The sequence below is a fragment of the Acipenser ruthenus genome, chromosome 17, assembly GCF_902713425.1.
Source record: "Acipenser ruthenus chromosome 17, fAciRut3.2 maternal haplotype, whole genome shotgun sequence".
Taxonomy (NCBI): Eukaryota; Metazoa; Chordata; class Actinopteri; order Acipenseriformes; family Acipenseridae; genus Acipenser; species Acipenser ruthenus.
In genome coordinates, this window is record NC_081205.1 from 32,455,004 (window position 1) to 32,476,763 (window position 21,760).

At 40.3% G+C, this 21,760-nt stretch overlaps 1 protein-coding gene and 1 long non-coding RNA gene across 7 annotated transcripts in view; one reads left to right on the plus strand and one right to left on the minus strand.

Annotated features, from left to right (window-relative positions):
* The window catches only part of LOC117423634 (lipoma-preferred partner homolog), a 113,970-nt gene that overhangs the window by 86,764 nt on the left and 5,446 nt on the right, over positions 1 to 21,760 (minus strand). For 4 of the 6 annotated variants that reach the window (XM_034039695.3, XM_034039696.3, XM_034039697.3 and 1 more), the window contains one exon: positions 11,169 to 11,215. The exons of the other annotated variants lie outside the window; for them this stretch is intronic. The gene's annotated coding sequence lies outside the window, so the exon portion shown is untranslated. The remainder of the gene's footprint in view (positions 1 to 11,168; positions 11,216 to 21,760) is intronic. 6 annotated transcript variants of the gene reach the window in all.
* Positions 3,933 to 6,233, plus strand: LOC117423636 (uncharacterized). Its single transcript, XR_004547815.3, has 2 exons — positions 3,933 to 4,490; positions 5,983 to 6,233. It is a non-coding gene; the product is annotated as an uncharacterized LOC117423636 (long non-coding RNA).

The following is a 21,760-nucleotide window of genomic DNA, read 5'->3' on the forward strand; positions in this document are numbered from 1 at the left end:
ATCATCAATTTGAACGCAAACATCTTTAGAAAAATATACAACAAGCAATGTGACTGCACAGTATATGATGGGTCCCAAGCTAGAATAGAATACCCTCATTCTCATTTTGCTCAAATAGTTTTTCTGTCACAGACACACCCTCTATTTTCCATTAATTTCGTTTTTTAATAATTCAGCCAAGATGACACACAATGATACTCAGCAAGCATTGCATGATATCTCTGCTTCTTGAATCATACAGTTTCTCCAGCAATGACACTAGCAGGTGCCCCGATGACTAAGCTGCTGGGTTAGTACTGTTTTTATTATAATGACTTGAGAAGAGAATCTCTGGCACACAGTGCAGTCCGAGCTACGAGGTGAGATGAAATGTGTCACCGCCTGCATGGACCGACACCCACAACAGCCAGCACATGCTAGGCTGACAATATAAATGGCTCCCAAGGATATCAACCCCCAAGTCCAATTTCACAAGATGACTCACCGCGGTCTGGGTGTCATTACTATGCTGTATTTGAAAACTAAAAGAATTTTCAACAGTGAGGGTCCACACCAAGTTTGACCACAATTGCAGGATATGTTCCTCTTGTGCCTGTGTGCGTGGCAACAGTACATGGCACCTCAGCCGACAAGGGATACCAGTATTGGGGAAGTGCATTTAAAAGGGACAAAGTCTTTCCTCACATTATTTGTTCTTTATACCAACCAAACAGCCAACAGAGATCAACATTCCTTGGGGGCATCTTGAAACATATTTAAGATGTACATGCGCAGAATACCTTTGAAACGCTGCTTAAACACAATACAGTTTTAATATTCACAAAGCTGTTCAAGACTGAGAAGTAATCCAAGTAATTACTTCTCTGTCTGTATTGTTAAAATAAGCTAATATGACCTACATGCGCAGAATATCTTTGGCATGCTTTAACTCATGAAGTTTTTGTTGTTTTCAAAGTCTGTTTAAATCCATTAAAGTTCATGAAGCTTCTTCTAGACTGTTGTACTGTACAGGGTTGTTTATCTTTTTATGTCTCAGAGGCATGGAAGGCAGCATAAACTTCTAATAATCAAGAGCAAAGTGAACAGTGCGAGGAACAAAACCAACCTTTAGGTGGAAATGTTTCGTGTGAGGCAGTAGTACATTCTTTGAAGGACTTGACCCTTGACCACAGAAATACCTCAGAATGAGAAGATGTTTTTGCAAGAAAGCATTTCATTTTTTATTTATTTTTTTCTCATGCTTCCATAAAAGGAGAAGATATCCACCAAGAATGCAGAGCGAGCGGAGCCTGTTATTTTGCTGTTATTTTGCTGGTACTCGTGAGAATACCAGTTCGACACTCATGTCTCTCCAAACCTTGTATACTGTAGCGTGGCTTTAACCCAGAGGAAACAACACCCACATTAGATTCAAAAACGCCACAATGAGCTCTGTTTAATTCAGCCAAACAATGAACTGTTTAACACCAAGGTAAATGAAGCAGCTAACGAGGCATGGAGAAACTGGGGAGAGTAGGATTCTAAACTATTTAAAGGGCAGCAACGTTTAGCTTAAACCCTTAGGGGGGGTGGCGGTATCAGAGCGTTTCACCATGGGGGGGGGGGGGGGCGGTGTTCTGCTCACTTTAAACACTGTAGGTATTGCACATGCCTATGAGGAATTTGCAGGGCGAGCTTGACCTTGACATTCATTTCTAATGCATCTGATTTTCCTCCCATCCCCCAAACGACCCGTTGCACAATGGTGTGCAGATAAGATTTTTTCTTTCTTTGCATTTATATACAGTACAGTTCTGTTCAACCATAAAGTTAAACACTTAAATTCCAAAGTTCATGCAGACAAACATATTGGCTAATGCCTTTAGCCGTGTTTATCAGTTCTGATCAGCTTTCCTATAAAAAGTTTATAGGAAAGCTGATCAGAATGCACATTAATAGACTTAAATAGAAATAAAAGAGTGTAGTTAAGATGGCACGAAAAGCCTACAAGTATCTCCACTGTTTGTTTTCAAACACACTTTCCCTGTTAACAATACCGACACATTGGGAAGTATATATAATAGGTGCACTGGTCTAAACATTTAAAACAATCCTTGATCCCGAGATGAAATCTCTCCTTCTTCAGCTCTCCCTATTAGGAAGCATTCCTTCACCTCAAGGCTTCCCAATAACTTTCTCAGAACACCTACTGTATTTAATGCACTGCAAAACTGCAAGGTGTTTCCTCTCCACTTTGAATGACAAGTAGGTTGACATATAATTTGATGCAAATCTCTTTGAGAGGGTTATGGCTGTGAAGGGCTGAAGGGCTATACCTTCTCTAAGCCTCTCCGGGCTGAATCGCTCAGCCTAGAGAGGTTCATTTTCTGGAAAGAGAGGGGTTGGGGGTTCATAGCTAACGGCTTGTTTTTGTCAGCATAACGCAGAGAGACAGAAGTGTAGAAAGTAGCGCTCTTATAAAATCCCTTTTCCCTTTTTAATCTTAAACTAAGCTAACCAATATAGAGATGCAGTGTTCCGGTCTGAACTAAAGCTGCTAACGAAAGTTAACGAGAGTTAAATCAACAGAGATTAAGATTCTCTTAAATCTGGCGTTTCTGCTTTTAAATGGTGTGATGCAGGCAATCCTAACACGAATTACCACCCCAGTTTTTCACTCCTGATGCTGAAAATGGTGCCAAATTTGTGGTGAGAAATACATGCTTTTTCATGTTTGAATATTCTGAATTATTCACCATTTATTGGAAAACAAAAGTATAATACAGTCCACATTAATGTACAATAAACCCGGTACCCAGTTAAATTACCTATTAAAGAAGGGAGAATGCGTGGATGCAGTCATTTATAAATTGGGTTACCTGAACAAATATGAATATGGTCATTTTGGCCACTAAATAAAGAAAAAACACATACTAAGAACAGTGCTTGTTCAGATATACCAATATTTGTCCCGACATTAAGCCAAATTGTGCATAAAAATCACCTGACAGCCGGGTGGGCATCTGCACTGTCCATCTTCCCTGAGACTCGTCAGCCACACGTCCAGCTTGCAGAGCTTCAAAGAGAAGCTGCAGACTGCTGGAACATACTTTCAAGCTGGGTCTGAGAATCTCAGGAACATTACAGAGCACTGGCACATGCGGCCACGGAGGCGGCTCACAGAGTGAAGGGATGCTTTTATCCAGTCAAACTCTCAAGCTGATAAAATAAAAGAAGCAGGTTTCTGTCTCACCAAGCAGTGTCAGATTATTATTTTATTATTTATTTCTTAGCAGACGCCCTTATCCAGGGCGACTTACAATTGTTACAAGATATCACATTATTTTTTACATACAATTACCCATTTATACAGTTGGGTTTTTACTGGAGTAATCTAGGTACAGTACCTTGCTCAAGGGTACAGCAGCACCTGGGATTGAACCCACAACCCTCCGGTCAAGAGTCCAGAGCCCTAACCACTACTCCACACTGCTGCCCAGATGAAAAGAAAACCTTGAGGACTCTATTGAGAGATGCAGAGCTCTGCCAGTTTGAACCGCAGTACTAGAAAAGGACAGGAGAGAAGCACTGCTGTAGACAACAGGTCTCAGAAATAATCGTAACCATACAGGCAGAACAGGCGGCCAGGTGATCATGCCGATGCGGTGTACATGTCTCCCCTGACCGGCTCGTGGTTGTTGAGCCCGTTGCTAAGCAAAGGACACATTGAAGTTCCTTGCGTATTCAAATGAAGCAGATAAAGTAATGCAATTAGGATACTTATCACAACTGTCAACAGGAATAGACACTGTGTTTGTGGGCAGCTGAGAGAATCAACCACACTGCTTAAGCTTGCTGGCACTAAACTCCTGAATGATTATACCAGGTTACTGCCAGAACAAGGCAATAAGTAATGCAGTGAGCGTGTGCCAAGAGAGGGGGTGGGAATATGCTCTGCCGGAGGGACAGTATAAGAGGATTATTGTGCTGTATAACAGACACAGCGTTTCATTAAGTGCTTGCCAGCGCTGCTAGACTAAATCTTAGTATTTTAAAAAACGAATATTGCTGCAGAGGTATCCCTTTCTAAGGAGAGAATTTAAAAACAAAGGATAATGAGTATTTTTACTCAGCGTGATTGTTTGTCTGTTAGTCCACTGTTTTTTTAGTGTTAATCCGTTTTGTTTGTCTGTTTATTTTGGCCACAAGTGCCATGTCTTGTTTTCTGTTTAAACCTTTTATTTTACAATAAATCCCTGAGCGCCGCAGCGCTTCAGTTTCACTTGCCACTACTGTCTGTCTGTGTACTCCTTTCTGGTCTGACGTCACCTCTACAGCTAGCCTGTCACAGGCTCGCTATGCCTTCTATCGAGCAGGATATTGCCAAGGAAACTGATTTTCACACAGTACTTCACGACCATGGCCATAACTAGCTATGAGGACACCGAGGCCGTGACCTCAGTTTTTTTATTTTTTTATTTATCCGTGCTGATGCTCATGTAAAAATTCTGGTAAAGTACAAAAGACTCCTTCATTTTCTCTGTTGGTTTGCCGTGTAACATAGATTTGGAGGTTGAACAGTAAATACCAAGCAGTCATATAAATACGACCAGCTATAGCTTGAAACCTAAGTTTGACCTCGGTAGAATGTCATAAGAACAGTGTGGAGTAGTGGTTAGGGCTCTGGGCTCCTGACCGGAGGGTCGTGGATTCAATCCCAGGTGGGGGACACTGCTGCTGTACCCTTGAGCAAGGTACTTTACCTAGATTGCTCCAGTAAAAAAAAAAACAAAAAAAAAAAAACTGTATAAATGGGTAATTGTATGTAAAAATAATGTGTTATCTTGTAACAATTGTAAGTTGCCCTGGATGGGTGTCTGCTAAGAAATAAATAAGAAGAAGAAGAAAAAAAACATAAGAAAGTTTACAAACGAGAGGAGGCCATTTGGCCCATCTTGCTTGTTTGGTTGTTAGTAGCTTATTGATCCCAGAATCTCATCAAGCAGCTTCTTGAAGGATCGCAGGGTGTCAGCTTCAACAACATTACTGGGGAGTTGGTTCCTGGTGTGCCATGCAATGGACTATAAGGGCTTGCTGTGCTTTGCCGTTTGAGGCTTAAACCAAACTACATCCATTACAGCTACAGCTACAGACCTCTATCTTGTGTAAGCAAAACCAGGCTGTTTTGATCTGTCTCTTTTCCAGGAAAGTATGCCAACTATTTCCCAATCCTCCAGAGACATGGACCAATAAATACAGCTCAACCGCACTGCTTTCAAAACTTTCCAAGCAGAATCCGAGTAATCTGCCTTCTAGTAACTCTCGCCCATAAAACCAGACTTATTACCAGCTCTGCTGGGATTGCTCAACAGCCATTAACACTGCTATGTGCCTATTAAAGTCTTAATAATAGCTTGCAGGATGGGGTGCGTTAGGCAGCTGCCGGGGTTACTTCTCGTTTGAAAATGGAAAAGCATGACTCAGTAAAAAAAAATCCAGTTTAACCCACCAAGGGACAAAAATAGGTTTCCAAGCCTGCAAGTCTGTAATGCAAACGTTTATCATTCAGAGCAGGGACAGTCATGAGAAACTTCTCAGCCGCCAATGCCCAGGATTTGACAACATCTGTGCTGCATTATTCTATTGGAAAACCCAATTCCATGCCATTCAGAGCACTCCTAGTGGAGAATTGCTGGGTATTACAGGGAGTGAGACGAGTGCTCTGGTTTTGCATATACATTGCATTGCATATACATTCTTCAGCAGCCACAATAACAAACAATCATTAATTCCAATAGATATTCACCAGATTCTGTCAAATTAAAGCAGAGCCTGAAGAACAATGACTTGAAATGACTTTAAAACGTATATACATTTAGACACATTAGTATGCAGACTCAAATGATATTAGAATAGATTTTAATATGTTTAATGAATCCGTGCAAGGCTCTCAAATCACTGTTAATCCAATGAAATGTTATTAAACCTGCTCTAACATTCCAGGTTTGGAGAAGGATGCCGGTTCGCTGCTGACAGAGGGATGCCAGGAGTGCACATACAGGAGGTGGAGGCTGAACACTGCAGACACTTCATCCTGCCATGCACTTGCTTTACAAAGATCTCCGATTTGCTATAAATGTATTGATATCAGAATGACTGTGCTGCAGACTGACTGCCTTCTGTCTCATGGGTCAAACCTGTCAACTAACTTTACAAGCAAAGGGTTACTTCTGAGTAAAGAGCATTTGCACCAAGTCATCTGTTTTTTTTTCATCTTTTTCTTCCTCCACTAAACTGATGTGCCTTTAAAAAAAACACAGCTTATCCATTTTAAAGCAGCTTTAATTACTTCTGACTCTCAGTAATTGTTCCGGACACAAGGACAGGAATATAGAAGCTTGACTTTGAGATAATGCCATTCTATCAAACACCATAAATGAGATCGGCCTTTATTTATTACCAAAGTCTACAGCTGTCAGATAGATGTCAGGCCACTTTACTAAAAGTGAGATACGCGAAGACAAGACAAGACTTAGATCAGGCGGAGGTTACACAATACACAGATCAAAACATCTCAAACCAAAAAAAGAGAAAACTGTACAGATTTTTAAAAAATGATTTACAAATAAATAGTATGAAAACATTTTAGCCTCAAACCTCTAGTAAAATGAAATGTGCTGTTAGTGATGCGAGGAGCACCATGGAAACGGAAATCAGACACTGGAAACTAATTAATGTTCTTTGTGAGCTGGAAGAACAGTAAATACACAGGATGAAATAACAGCTTATTGCCATAATCCAAATAATGAAACAGTCACACCAATAGCTAGCTGGCAAAAGTTAAACTTTCTTTCATTTGCAATGGTTGTCACTTGAAGTTTCCTACAGCACCACTAGTTGCTACTCTATTTAAATGCGCTTCAGACCCCACAGCTGCTCTATATTAACGTTCCTGCTTGTGTGCCTCTCCTGTTCCCGACAGAATGGTGAATGGGGTCACTTCTGCTGGGAGTCCGGTAAGAATATTAATGTCTGAGCACGCTGCTGACAAGTAAGGCTGTGTTTAGAATTCACCTCCAAGAGTAGGGCTGTGTGGCTTTGTGTTCTTTCCTCGACAACGTGGAGTCTGGATCAAACCCAAAGAGGTGCAGCTGGGAAACAGCAGTTTAAATTTTAAATGTCAGACTCATAGTGAAACTGTCAACACATACAACCCCCCACCCCCCCCACCCCCCCCACCCCAAGAACAACAGGGGTGTACAGCCAGAACCGTTCACGTCCCTGCAGCTTCCAACACCCAGACCTCTCCTTAGCAATCACATGTTGGACAGTTTTTCATAGCTTATAGGATATTGACTAAAAAAGCATACACTAATACAAGCTTTTATTCAGTACTGTATTATTAGAGTACAATACCAAAGTCCCCCCTCCTCCTTAGACCTGACAGAAAAGGCTGACATTTGGGCTGTTACCCTACAACATATTTTAAAAAGTATTAAATGACAGTATTAAAGAAAGAAGGCAAGGTTTCAATATTTTAACAATATATAGTTTTGCTATTCTGGTGTGAATTTTTAACTAAAAACAACCTGAAATTAAAGGTGAACTTGAATCCTCTGCCTGTTTTGGTCATAAAACCCAGCCTCAGTGATGCAAGAGTCCTAGAAAGCCACGTAGTCTGTACACTCTAACAGTGCTGTGTATTCCGGGCTTACAAAAGGGCATGCGAACTGCACCACCAACCCACCTTAAAAGCAGGCAACAGAGTTAGAATGACAGAAAAGTAAACCTTGCCTAATCCTTTTAGTATGTGCACTCAATGACCTGCTAAGTGAAAACAGCATTGAACGTTCAGAGAACTACTGCACAAAAACAACAAAAGCAGTGCAGTGCGGCTGAACAGACCTGCAGGCAACAATGCTTCAAAAATCAAAAAAAGAAACGTATTAACCTGAAGTACCTCTTCAAATAGAGCCTGCATTGTTTAATATGTAACATTGTTCTGACATGGAATGTTGATTATAGTTCAGTGTGGCTCTTCTGTTGCCACGGGGGATCCTGAAATAATTTGCTCTAAATGTTAATGTCACAAGAGGAATATGTTTAAAACATATTTCATACACTTGAATAAAGGTGATTTGTTTATGATGATGATGATGATGATGATGATGATGATGGTGTTCTTTAGCTAGTTCTCATGCCTATCTGTAGTTACTGTAACAGTCTCCAGGATACATCTGAAATGTTCAAGCATTTTGACATTCGTATTAGTCTCCATGCTTTGCATTATAAAACAGGCATGGCCGCCACAGCGCTTTGTGCTCCAGCGTACCCAGAAGGGTCTCCAGTACACCCTGTCTAAACAGGCAGCATGAGGGGCCAGATGTTACTGTGGCGGTGCAGACAGGACCACACCGCAGCACACTGGAACACTACCCTGCTGCCGGAAAGCTTGGTCACACTCACATGCCTTCCATTTATGGCTAGGTAATACGAATGGAATAAAAGCACTTTGTCCTGGTTCTAGTGTCAGGTACTATCTGCAAGGGCAGGTAACAAGCTCCCATGCCTTCTATAGGGGAGGAGGTTCAGAGCTGTAAACCCACACTGACCTGGGTTGTTTTACTGAAGAACATGCAAAGTAATACATTTGCTCCTATTTATCTGTACGGCGCTTGGCAGTGGCCCTTGTCTTGAAAGGTGCTCCTTTAAATATTCAAGGTGGTCGTTGTTGCGTTTGCATTAACCCCCCCCCAGCAATGACGGATTCAATCATGTCTGGAAACTACACATTAAAGAAAGAAGCATTAAAAAGGTATTGCACCTGATTTCACTTTCAAATCATATTAAATACCGAGATCTTTTTTTTTTGTCACGCTGGGTGTGCAATCAGTGTAGTTCACACACTGGAGGTAAGGTATAGAAAGGAATGCTGATATTCCAGGTTGTAGCTGCACTGCTGGAGTTTGTTTTGCCCTCTCAAGCAGTCTAGCTGAACTGCAACATCTGTCGTTTCTGTTTAGCATTAGAGGAAAGTGTCACGAGTGTCAAGTTCAAGCTGCCTCGATGGGGATCTGAAGTGGAATGTAAACTCTGACCTGCTGAACATGTGACCGAATGGATGACACACCGCACAGAGCTTTTAACTAAGAGCTGCTGGCATGTGGAAATTCTTATGAGGTGCTAGGATCTGATTATAAGGCTGGGAGACCGTTTTAACTAAAAACAAACTGGAAAGGTGGACTTGAACTACGACAATCTCCCGCTGTTTTTCTCGTGAATGAGATAAGAAAGAGTTCTGTGTTAAAGTGGAAAGGTTTAGCTAAAAATATGCACCCTGAAAAACAGGTAGATTGAACCCCCTGCTAAAGTCAATATTCAGCAAACTGACAGCTTATGTTCTAACATCCGAGCCACCTGCTTACGCACTCAGAAATAAATGTTGATTTGGATTAGATCAGCCGCTGGTGTCTTTCAATGCAAATTCCATGCTCGTTTTTAACATCCTCTTTTTCAATACTACCCCCTGCCCCCCACACACACACACACTTTCACATCAACAAGCTTGAACATGTTTTTCCTCTTTGTGGTTTCACAGAAACAAAAAACAAATATGAAAATGTGTGTCATAATAAAAGGGAAATATAGCGTTATTAGAAAATAAAGTCCTTTCAAGTCGCAACCGAAATTTCAAGACCAAAAAAATACCCTGAATGCATTCATTTCCTAATAAAAACACACATTAATTAGTTGTACCTGTGCTGGCCCTGTGGGCACAAAGTGAAGAAACTAAACTGAACTAAACTAACCTTCCATGCCAGTCCCTGTGGACCGGGTGCAGCATTATGAAACCAAGCCATTTGGATTTCTGCATGTTTCTTCTTAAGTTAACGTACAATTGAATATGTCCTTCATAGCCTCCTATTTCAGAAAGGAGAAGCCAGATTGGTTGCCCTCAAAGCTTTTGAGCCACACGCACACTTCTGTGTTTGTCTCAGAAGGCTGAGGGAATGATGTTTTTTTTTTTTCTGGACATTTAAAGACAGCACACAGTGATTTATAGAGGCTAGCAGGTAATACAAGGCAGTGGGTGGGTAAAGCCCATCTCCCTACACTTACCACTGTAAAAAGGTAGTCAACGTGGTCTCATACAAATATACAGGCAGCTACATTCTGGGTGAATGAAGTTAATGGACACCAAGGAATTATGTTTTGGTGCAAAACTGAGTCTGATTCTGAGGGCTGTCTGTATAAACACATCTGACAATCTGTTGGATAAACTTGATCTTCTCTTTGACAAAGAGGATCCATTTCTTCTGCAAGGGGATTGCATGACATGTCTTATCTGTGTCAAATCTGAGCTTGGCATCATTATCTCATTATCTGCTTCTATCAGGACAGATTTCTGCTTTAGGAACTGAATCGCAGTAATCCCTAACCCCCCCTCCCCATACTGTCTGGACTGAACTTCAGAAAGGATTTCACTTTTGTACAACAGGAGCTCCGGATTGTGAAATCTCTACATTGTTTGTCAACTTTCTCTCAGGATTTGCCAATACGGTGTTAGATTGTTATGAAATGTTTTGCACATGTCATTTTAATGTGGTGAGCAAATCATGCACTGGTCTTCCTTCAATAACCATTCACCAGGTCTAAACCAGAAACAAGCAAAACATGCAACCCATTTGCTTGAAATTGAAGATGATGTACAGAGCTGATCTGTTCCTTGCAGCACCGCAATGTTTCTCCATGACGTCCACTTAAGAAATGTTTAGAAAAGATGATGATTGCACAACAAGTCTGGCCGTGTTTTGCTTCTATTTCTGTTACACTGTGGAGCGGTACACTGTGTTCTTGCTAATACACACGAATGGATGGAAAATCTGCTGGGAAATCACTGCAGGGCATCACTAAAATGTATTTTGTGACACACTTAATAACCGGTCAATCAGTGTAATGTGAGCAAACAGCACTGTAGCAGACATAACACCTGACATGACTCACTTCCTGCTCACTCGGTCACATGGCCCGATTAAGACAACAGCACAGCAAGCTATTAGATACCAGGAAGCTGAAGCAACTTCTATGGAGTTGTCCTTGATGTATCTGCATCTTCCAAACTGGAGTAAAAACATGCTTGTAATCATTTTTGCATATACCTCAATGTAAACTGAGATGGCAACACTTACCATAAGTTTCAAAAGAGTACGTCAGCTCTTCAACAGCAGCTTAAAATCTGAAAAAAGAGACCTTGTTTAGATATAGTGCATGTTTAACAGAAGTATTCTCCAAAAATTGCTTAGCTAATCTGAACCACTCAAAACTCCACCTACAAGTGCACTTATCTGGAATCAAACTCCGAGAGGATCTGAGTGCCGTGCAATAATGCATCTGAGGAAAGCAGACATAGGTGTTGCACAGTAACCCTGGGTCATTCTAGGAGTCGACCTACTGCTGTCATTGGCCCATGTGAAAATGGACGTGTGACGCACAGATATATTTACTTGCAGACAGACGGACAGCCTTGCAGATGGTCACGTGGAAGCCTCAGCTGTATTTCCTTTACCAGGGACATGCAGCCCCAGGGGTTTCCACAGCAACAGGCACCAGGCCAAAATCATTACCTTTTTACATACAAATTGTAGACTGAGATCAGTTTGAAACTATGTAAGTCTTGTTAAGATCTACTAGTTTAATTGAATTTGATAGGGCAGTAACATGATTTTGTAGAAATTGCAGTATTTTCATGCGCCCTGAAGTATCCATTAGCTGCACCCGGGGGTTACTAATGACCATAATGTCTGAACAAAATGAAGGTATTAGTGGTATTATCAGTGCTGACAGAACTGTAATAATGTAAGAAAATTCTCTTTTTCAAGCAGCATTTCTGTCAACGTGATCCGTGGATACACAGTGAAAGTGCTTCAGTTAAAAGCTGATTATTCTAAGTTTAAATCCTCGTCTTACTCACTGATCTCAATTAACCCTGGCTCAAGGTCAGTTTCTGACTAAGGGAGTGAAAGCGAGGTTCAATCGGAACCCAGCCCGGGGGTCTGAGCTCTACATGCATCTAAGAATCGCTTATCAAATTGTGCCGAATTAGAACATTCTTTAGCACAGGTCACAGAGCGGATCACAATGTATTTACACTGCTTCATATACAAGAAGCATATTAAGCAAAAAAAAAAAAACACCCAGTATGTCAAAACCCGGTCGCTCGAGTGTGCTCTGGAGACGAGGGACAGCGGGAGGGTGGTGTATAGAAACAGGCAGGTGCTGACATGAAGAGCAAGCTTGTGAAAACAGGGCTTTGTTACCATGTGCTCCCTGGCCACGTCATTAGGACCACCACTGAATATCAGGGGGAATCAAAAGAACCCAGCCTAATTGAACGTGTGAATGAATGGCATGTCGAATGCAAGCGGTGATCCAGACTCCTGATAAAGGTGACAAGTGCTGTTCAAGTGCTCTCAACACACTGTACTCAGGACTCCATAATGATTAACTGTGCATTTGGGAAACCCCTTTCAGTGAATGCTCAAACTTGCCTTACTCGAAAATGACCCAAACTTCTCCAAGATCAAAGCGGCACATGAAACTACGCACTCGTGACTCGGCCCTTTCTCCAGTTCTTTATTCCACAGCCAGAAACGGTTTACCTTCTCTTTGAGGCATGTTACCAAACCCCACAAAACTTCTAGGGCTTTTTGTGTTCCTGCCAGTTCCCATGGTGAATCAAAAATGTGAAAGCAACCGTGCATGTTAATTCTAAATAGTTTAGTTCAATTTTAACTGTCACTAAAATCAGTTTGTTTGTTGAAACTATAGTAATTTCTGAGTTTTGCAAGACTCTCTCTATCGACAATTACAGTGCTGTATTGGCTGTTGAACTGCTCTTACGACCCAGTCCCTTGGGAGACCAGTTCATTCCTTTTGTGCTGTATTGTTATAGAGTCGGTTTTATTCACAGCTATGTCTAGTTAGTCTTCACTGTCCCGCGTCTTATATTTTATGTCTGCATAATGGAAAGATTCAGCCATGAGATTGAGGGTGCAACTATGTTGTCAAGAGAAAAATATCCTGATTGATTTAAATCAAAACTGCAATTTAATGGCAGCAATTTAATTTTAATTTTAAGTCCAGTATGATAATTTATTTTAAAAACAGTTTTCAACCTAACTGCCCCTTTTAATGCAAAAGCAAAAAGACAGATACTCACATTATCTCAGCAATTTACTGCTCAAACCCTGGACACTGCTGAAAAAGCCTAAGTGATCAGACAATTCACGTACATTACACTATTAACATAATTTCAAAGACTGCTCATCAGTCGAAGAAATGCAATTTACTCTTTGAAAAGGTCTTTATGCCTTTCATTTTGAATGAACATTAAAGAGTTTGTCTGGATAATTTTGAAAACTTGGTTTTACAAGAGTTGATCAAAGGCTTTCATAGTTAATAGCATTGAAGGAACCAAATTTAACCAAACCAGCCCCCACCCCCCCCTCCAAAAAAACAAAAAACAAAAAAACACACTGCTTTTCATTTAAATAAAAAGTTTTAGGGAGCAGCGTTATGAAGTTAAATGTAACTTTGGAGATAAAGGTATTTGCAAAAACTGGAATATCAGCATGCATTTTTGACATGTTTGCAGGGTGCCGCTGCTTTTATGAAGGGGCTTGTGATGAAATTGCCCAGTGCTCAAATTGTTACAGTTCTGGTTGATACAGCTTGCTCACCAATTGCTCAGACCTGCAAAGGCCTGTCCTAAGCGTGTGAAGGGGGTTGACAGAGAGTGGTCTGCAGTGTAGTTTACAGTGTAGTGTGCAACGGGGTATTTTACCTGGCAGTAAATCAGGGTAGGCTGCTCTCCTTTACTGGGAGGTTATACTGGTCGCACCACAGAAAACATCTTTCAGCGCTAATGTGAGACATGGAAGGCACATAACAGGAGTGGGGGGTAAGCCCCCTGAAGGTGGGAGGGATGGGGGTACAGAGTGAGAAGGTGGGGGGGAACCAGCAACCTTCAATATGTAAACACAGGCAGTCAGGATGTTTCAAATCACAGCAACACCATCAAAGCAGGACACAAGCAGAACATATAAACCCTCTGAACCCCCTGGCCTGACAGTAACACAAGCCTGGGGTGAACGAGTGCACTGCTCATATAGACGGGCCTGTCACGATGGACTTGCTGACCTGGGAGGGGTGGAAACAGTACATATTCTCACGGAAGGCCTAAGGCAGCAAATCCCAGTGTTACAGTGAAAGAAAGAACGAACGAACGAATCAATAGAATGAAAGCCAGTTACTGTACAGCTACAGCCAAAGTGTTGCATCACTCTATAGAATTAACTAATCTTGCTTCATAAAGATGAATGAAGCCTACTGAATAATGTTACATTAGCACACTGAATTACATAGCATCGCTTTGTAGTTTTCCATATATTAAAAATGAAAAAAGGACAAAAATGGAAAAAATGTAACATTTTAAAATCTATCATGAAACTCTGTACTAATATTATGGCTTCCGGTAGACTTTTGCAATATCATTTTGTAGTTTCTTTGATTACATGATGTTAAATTAAAGATCTAAATTATATTCATATAGTTTTTTTTTTTTTTTAATTATGTCTCAATCTTAAAATTGTAAATGATGCAAAATGTTTGGCCAGAGCTGTAGGCAGTAACACAGACCTTTCAGCACTAATTCAACATTCAAACAAAAAGTGCACACATTCTAAAATCGTTTAGCTCAGTTTCAAATGGGTGCTTTTGATTTGGCTGACAGATGGATCATTTGTTTCCTGGTAAAAGAGCAGTGTTTTGTTTAGCAGAGCTGTCAGTACAAATAAATGTGAATGCTGAGTTAGGAGGCAGGCGAGATGCCAAGTCCTCTCAAATTATAAGTGTGTGTTAATTGATAGGTCCATCGAGAAATAGACAAGGCTTCAATATGTTTTGCATTCCTGTTTACAGTTTTTTTTTTTTTTTTTTTACAATAACACTATGTTCCCTCTTACTTCTTAGTGAGTTTTATTTTTTGTTTTAATCTGATATCTTCTTAGTGAAAGGTGTAGTTTATTGAGCCCATGAAGATTATTCACAAAGTAGACAGTGCCTTCATGGCTCTTTTCAGGAAACTTCTAGGAAATCTGAGCTCATCTGTTTTCCCTGAAGCCTTTAGAAGTTTGTTTTTAATACTGCTTTTGCACGCTGACTGGATTAGGTTGTTTTTTTTTCAGAGCAGTGAGAAGTGTCGACATACTTAAAAAACTCAAAAGCAAATAGCATTTTCTGAACAACATGTAGCATTTTTAAGCTACTTGCACCAGTTAGAACAGTGGCCTGTTTGTTTAATCTTTAGCACTGGCTGTTAGTGCAAGAAAAAATAACAACCAGCAGCTATGTGCAGAGACTTTGTCCCCTAAGCCCAGCACTCCAAGAAGGGAAGCACGACCTTGACCCACAGGGAGAAACTTTAGATGCTATTCCTGCAAATAACTGTACTTGCCTATAAATATTTTGACTTGGGCTTTTTTGGGATTGCTACACATGTAAACTGTTCCAGTAACTGATTAGGTCAACACATCGGGATGTGTTATTGAAGGCTTTAGTAGCAGGCGAAACGCAGACTCCATACCAGCAGCTGGTCAAACTCTGTGTCAGCAAAGAATAATTCATATTATATAAATATATATTTATACAGTGTCTAACTGATTTAATGATCATCCAGTTAACCCTAACAGCAGCACTGCTATATAGGTGCTGCAGAAATCCAATGTAGCTTATCAGGCTTGCATATACTACCGGTAAGGACTGTGTTACATAGAGTAAACCAATAACCACTTCTCTTTAAAACTAGGATGGATAAAACAAAACTTAAAAAAAAAAAAAAAAAAAAAACATGCTGCTTCTGGTAAGATAATAAGCTGCACTTCCCAGAAGAATCCGGGAATTAATGATTAACAGAAATGTATTACCATACAGCCTTGAAAAGAATGGGTTACACATACAGCTATACTTATACTGTACAGCCAGTCATTCTGCACAGGCCTGCACAGAGTTTCTATTGATCACAAAGACCAAAAAGCACAGGCAGATTGCAAATCTATTTATGGTAACAAACAGAAGATAGTCAATCCCTTCTACTGCCGACAGCATTTGACTTCATTTACTAGAAAAAACAATTCTTATGTTATTACAGTGGCATAATAACTTTCTCTTTGGACTAAATGAACAAGGCTCCCATTTCACCCTCCCAGCCCCTCGGCAGCTCACTATGGCTGGTATTTGTGCAGTAATGTCTTTCTCAAGCCCTTGAAATCCATATGTGGCGTACACCACAGCCTCTTGGGTTAGACTCTGCCAGTTCCTGTTTACACATTCTTATCCTCTTTCATTCGGCCCTTTCCGATCCCAAGAAACATAATTTCTAAAAACCAAAAAAGTATAATAATAGAAAGGGAGGAAATACAGTACCATCCCTCTAAATGGATTCACACTTCATTTTTGCATCCAAGAAAAATAGTGGGTCTATTTTAGTGATCTAAAAGCATCACTGTTTCAGCTGTCCATTATATTAATCCTGGTGGTCTATCCCCCTCCCTTCTAAACACTACTAAACCCAATGAAACGTGCTGATGGTATTACACGCTCTGGATAGGATCATTAAACCAGACCTCACTCTTATTTTTACATTACAAAGCAAATGAAGTTAATTTCCATTTTATTCTTTTTCTATTTTTTTCCTTTTTGAAGTGTTTGCACACATTCTGAATAGTTGCCATTCCTCAGATATTGTTACATTCTGTTTTTATATTTTGGTAAAGCGTTTTTAGAAAGTTGACAGCTTACCACTTCCAAAACCAGGAAGATGACAGGGTTGCATATCCAGTGCTGCTAGGAAGTCAAACAGATAAACACATTTGCAAAATGATTACAGCGACAGCGTTTCCTTGTTGGCCAGAAAATAAAAAAATAATAACAATAATAAAAGAGCCATACTTCAGTCAAGATATTCCAAAGCGCCTTCATGTTATCCAGCTCATTAAAACAGGACAGGACCTCTTGGGGTCAAAACTTCAGTGTGCATTCTACATCTAATAAGCTAATACTGTACATGAGAAGAATGCTTGTTAATACGGTAGCAGCCCAGTGCACAGTACCATGGACCATGGTTAAAGAGCTTGGGTTAAAGTTTCCATAACTCTGAAGCGCTGAAAACAAAACCGAATAAAGCAAGGAGGCCGTGGAGAATGCTTGTAAAGGGCAACTCTGCATTGGAAATCTGGGATAGAATACAAACGAGCTCAAGAACTGGCTGCCATGCTCAACCTAATGGCAGCGCCCCCTGCTATTGTCATAGTCATGCCACCTAACAGGGCTTGGTTCTTAGTACCTTGGTAAAGCTGGAGATAGTAATTGAAGTGTAGATGGACACTTCGCTTGTTTGCTAACCAGTTAATGGTCTTCATGTTCTCATCTTTTCTCACTTGCACAGGTACTCTGCTGGTGGCTTTTTCTGTACATTTCCATAAGCTCCTTTTAAAACCCTGTCCTTATTATTTCTACAAGCTTGAGCAGGCTGCCAGAGTCTGCCATCAGAGCAAGAACCCACGAAGCTCCAGCTTACAAGAAACAAAGTGCATCTGCATATCCTGGGCAAGCCCCAGCAGGCAGCTCGGTTCTTAATGCACAAAACCTGTGGTGAAGAGGACACACTGAGGCACTTTACCAGCTTGGGGTTTGTGGGATGTAAGGAAGAATTTATTTTGTTATTTTTCAAATGTGGGGCTGCAAAAAAAAAAAAAAAAAAAAAGCGCAAACAAGGTTCTCGCTCAGGAGAGTCTGCCACCGAAACAGCTTGTGACTTGAGTGGACATGTGGGAAAAAGAGAATGTGTAAACAAAGCCATTTCACATGAAGTTCAGCGAAGCAGCTGTGCAGGGCTGAGTTTCTGAGAACATTGCTAATCAGTTTTTCATTTGGAGCTGTGAGGTAACGGAAAGTGCAGCCACATTACTTTTGTCCTATTTCACCTAACAGTTTCACTTAATTCCACAGCACCAATTTTTCAGCTAAAGAATGAAGCATGAAAAGCACAGAATACACTTGTGTCTGAAATTGGAAGCTAATAACGTCTCGAATTGACTTCATATTTGCTCAGCCTACCTACCATCTGTAAACCAAAACTCCACAGATATTATTAAGTAAAAGGAGTAGAGGACCTAATCGTTTTAAGAGATACATTAAAAAGTTAAATACAGTTCTACTGCTAAAGAGGCGTTATCCCACTGCTTAAAAAAAAAAAAAAAAAAATTACTAAAATAAACTATTACTGCATTTCAGATATGGTTCACATTATAGTTTTCATTCAACGGCACAGCAGTTGAGAGCAGGATAATGCAGTAGGGTATTTAGGCAGGCACACCCTACAGTACCTGGTTTAATTAAATATCACCCAGCCCACTTTCGGTGTTATAAGGCTGTTGAAAAGAAAATAATTTAATATTTTGCTGTTGAATGAAGAGGAATATGTGTTTTTTGTTGTATTATCAGAATTGTTAATGCTAGAAAAACAAAGGCCGGCTAATTTCACAGGCATCAAAAAATGTACCCTTACTTTTTTATATGAAATACTGTATAAAATGAAAGGCCGGCAGCAGCTGAAGGGTACCAGACATGTTGCTGTCTCAACCCCATTAAATGCTTTAAGTCCTGTTTGGAAATTTGCCCTTAACGTGGCACTGAATGTCAATGCAATCTCACTGCAGATGGTACTCAGCATGGGCACAGGGACTCATCTCATATGTTCTTCCTTGAAGCGATGACATCTGATTGATCTCAGCACAGTGTTAGCAAAGTGCAAAACAGAATTTACAAAACACAACCCAGAGACTGCACAATTTCCTAATGAATATTCCAAATTAGTTTTGACGTACATCTTCTGATCGGGTCTATAACTTTGTCACCATGTACAATATAATGTACAGGGCATCATTCAATTGATTAGGGTGCTTTTTATATTGGGGGCCACAGATATTTCTACATCAGTGATTTTGGTTGTTCTCCTACACAATTCTGAATCAGTGGTACAGTAACTGATAGTCATTAGTGCACAAAGCTGTATAAGGGACCATATTTATCACACACACACACAACAAGACGCTAATGAACAGCTTACTATAGTAAACGACTGTTACACCGTGTCCCTGACTGAAACTATTTCAAACAAATTCAGACAGTCAAGGGTAAGATGGGATTAATATAACTGTTCAAAGCTCTTAAGTTATTAATATCACTGTTCGGAATGTATATAAAGAAATGACAGCTGTGCTACAAACCTGAAATACTGAAAGAAACTTAATAAAAGAAACCTAAAAAATGTCATGGAATGTATTATGTTTCTTTAAGTATTTCTAAATTTAGCACTGCTGAGTGTTATAGTTATGGAAGATATTTCTACGGCAAAACCTGTTTTTACTGTAACGTGATTTAACCTTTTAAATGTACAAGGGACAAACTATGCTAACGTCCTTATTTTTGCAATGTGGTGCAGGGTTAGAATGTACCGACAGGGTGAATCTGGACGTCCAAATTGTCAGTTTCCTCCTCGTGATACTTGAGTCAGTCTCAAATGTATTTTAAGTGTTTGAAAAAGCGCTCAATTCCTTGTGTACCTTAAGGGGTTAAACAGCCAGGGTGACCGACCCTCCTATTAACCTGGTAATCTATATCTCAGTGTAAAAAAAAAATAAAATAAAAAAATAAAACCTTTCACGAGTCTTCTCTGTACATCAGATCTCTATTTTATTAGGTCATATTATTGTAGAAGACATGACTCATCTACAAAAGATGACAAGTCATTTGAAGCTGACTTGTGCACAGGCTGCTTTGGCAACCCAGAGCCCTCATCTCAACCATGTCCTAATTAATAAATGACCAAGTAATTGTACCTGTGAGACCTTCTCGGTCCCAGCTGCCTTCCGCTGTGTTACTGCAAGCTGTAATTATCCCCAGTAGTCTGCACTGTGTAAAGCAATGGCTAGTCACATGACACAACTGTTTAATCGTAGAACTAGTAGCAGAACATAACATGCGAAACTGACTTTCTAAAGTAAACACAAAACCAATAGCCAATAAAAATCAGTGCCTTATGTCTCAATGAATGTAGTTTGAGAGTATTCATTTTGGCAATTAGTAAACCATTTGCAGTTGTTGTAGTATTTAAGTAAATTAAACCAACATTGTTTTACATTCAGCACCCTATTTATTGTTATTTTTTCCTATTTAACAAACTTTTCCTTGTTAAAGGTGTGCTAAGGTTTCACAATTCATTTTCCTACCTCTGCTCCCCTTATCATTGACTGCTACCCTGCCCATCACATCTCAATATCCATGCTAAAAGCCTCACCTGGATGAAGCTGAGTTATGGGTGGTGTAGTATTTCCTGAATTGTGTGACTTCAAATTGCACCACTGAAGTTAATTTAATTGTCATTCTATTTGTAATTTTGTGGCTTCAAGGTTAAACCTTAACTATTTTTGCCTCATGCACCACCAAGCAAAATATAACTCGATTAACACACTCCTCAGTCATTAAAGTCTGCAACATCATTCCTCACAGCTATATGAAATCCAATTACCACTCCCTTTTCCAGCCACCTTCCTTCATGAATTCAGTTCCTTCATGGCTATTGTTATATAACCTGCCAGCATACAATAGTACTAAAGGCAGTCATAAGTTAGCCCTGATTCCATGCCGATATGCATCACACAGCACAGACAGAATTATGCATGGCTGACTGATGACTGGAAGAAAGTCTTGTGAATTTAAATATGTATCTGAGGCATGTCAGTAAATATGTTTCCAAGCTAAATGTCTAAATGATCAAGCAGCACCTAATGTGTTCTTGGCTGTATCTAATTAACAAGTGGGCTCTTATCAACATTACCGCTACGGTAAATGCCCCGAGAACAATTTGCTTCCTCTTTAGAAAAGACCATAACAGTTCTGCCTCGTGGCCCGACGCATGATGGCCAAGATGTTTTTCTTTATCCCACCTCGGGTCTTCCGTCATCAATGTGTCGCTTTCTTGTACAGTTTTCATTCAATATGATCTCATTTCAAAAGAAATGTAAAACATCCTTAGAAATCAGCTATCTTTTTAGCTGGAAGGAAATTGTCAAAAAAGTGAGTTTTGTACTTGTTCCAAATGTGATCACTTATTCTTTTATTTATTTACAGGCATGTTTTTTTTTTTAACAGACACCTAATCTGGTTCACAAAGTGGGCATCCCAATAAAAGAATGATCGACTGAAGCACCTTATTCATGCTTTGCCGGGAAGATTTGATCCCTCCCAGCTCCAGCTGGCTAAGTCAGCTGCTGAGTGACAGCACACACAGCCCCTATTACTGACCATGGGAATAACCCCCCCCCTCATTTGCTTGTTCATTTCTGGCCCCCGTCACTGACTCTGACAGAACATTCCAGCCTTCATAAACAAATAAGTTCACCCTGACTGGATGTTGACAGGAGGTCGACATTACAGTTAGGAGGAGTGCGTCTGAACACTATAGACTGTCCTCAGCCGAGCACATATCTACTGTAAACATGAAGGGCTATAAGGAGTGCCTCTGAACACTAGAGACTTTCCTCAGCCGAGCACATATCTACTGTAAACATGAAGGGCTATAAGGAGTGCCTCTGAACACTAGAGACTGTCCTCAGCCGAGCACATATCTACTGTAAACATGAAGGGCTATAAGGGGTGCCTC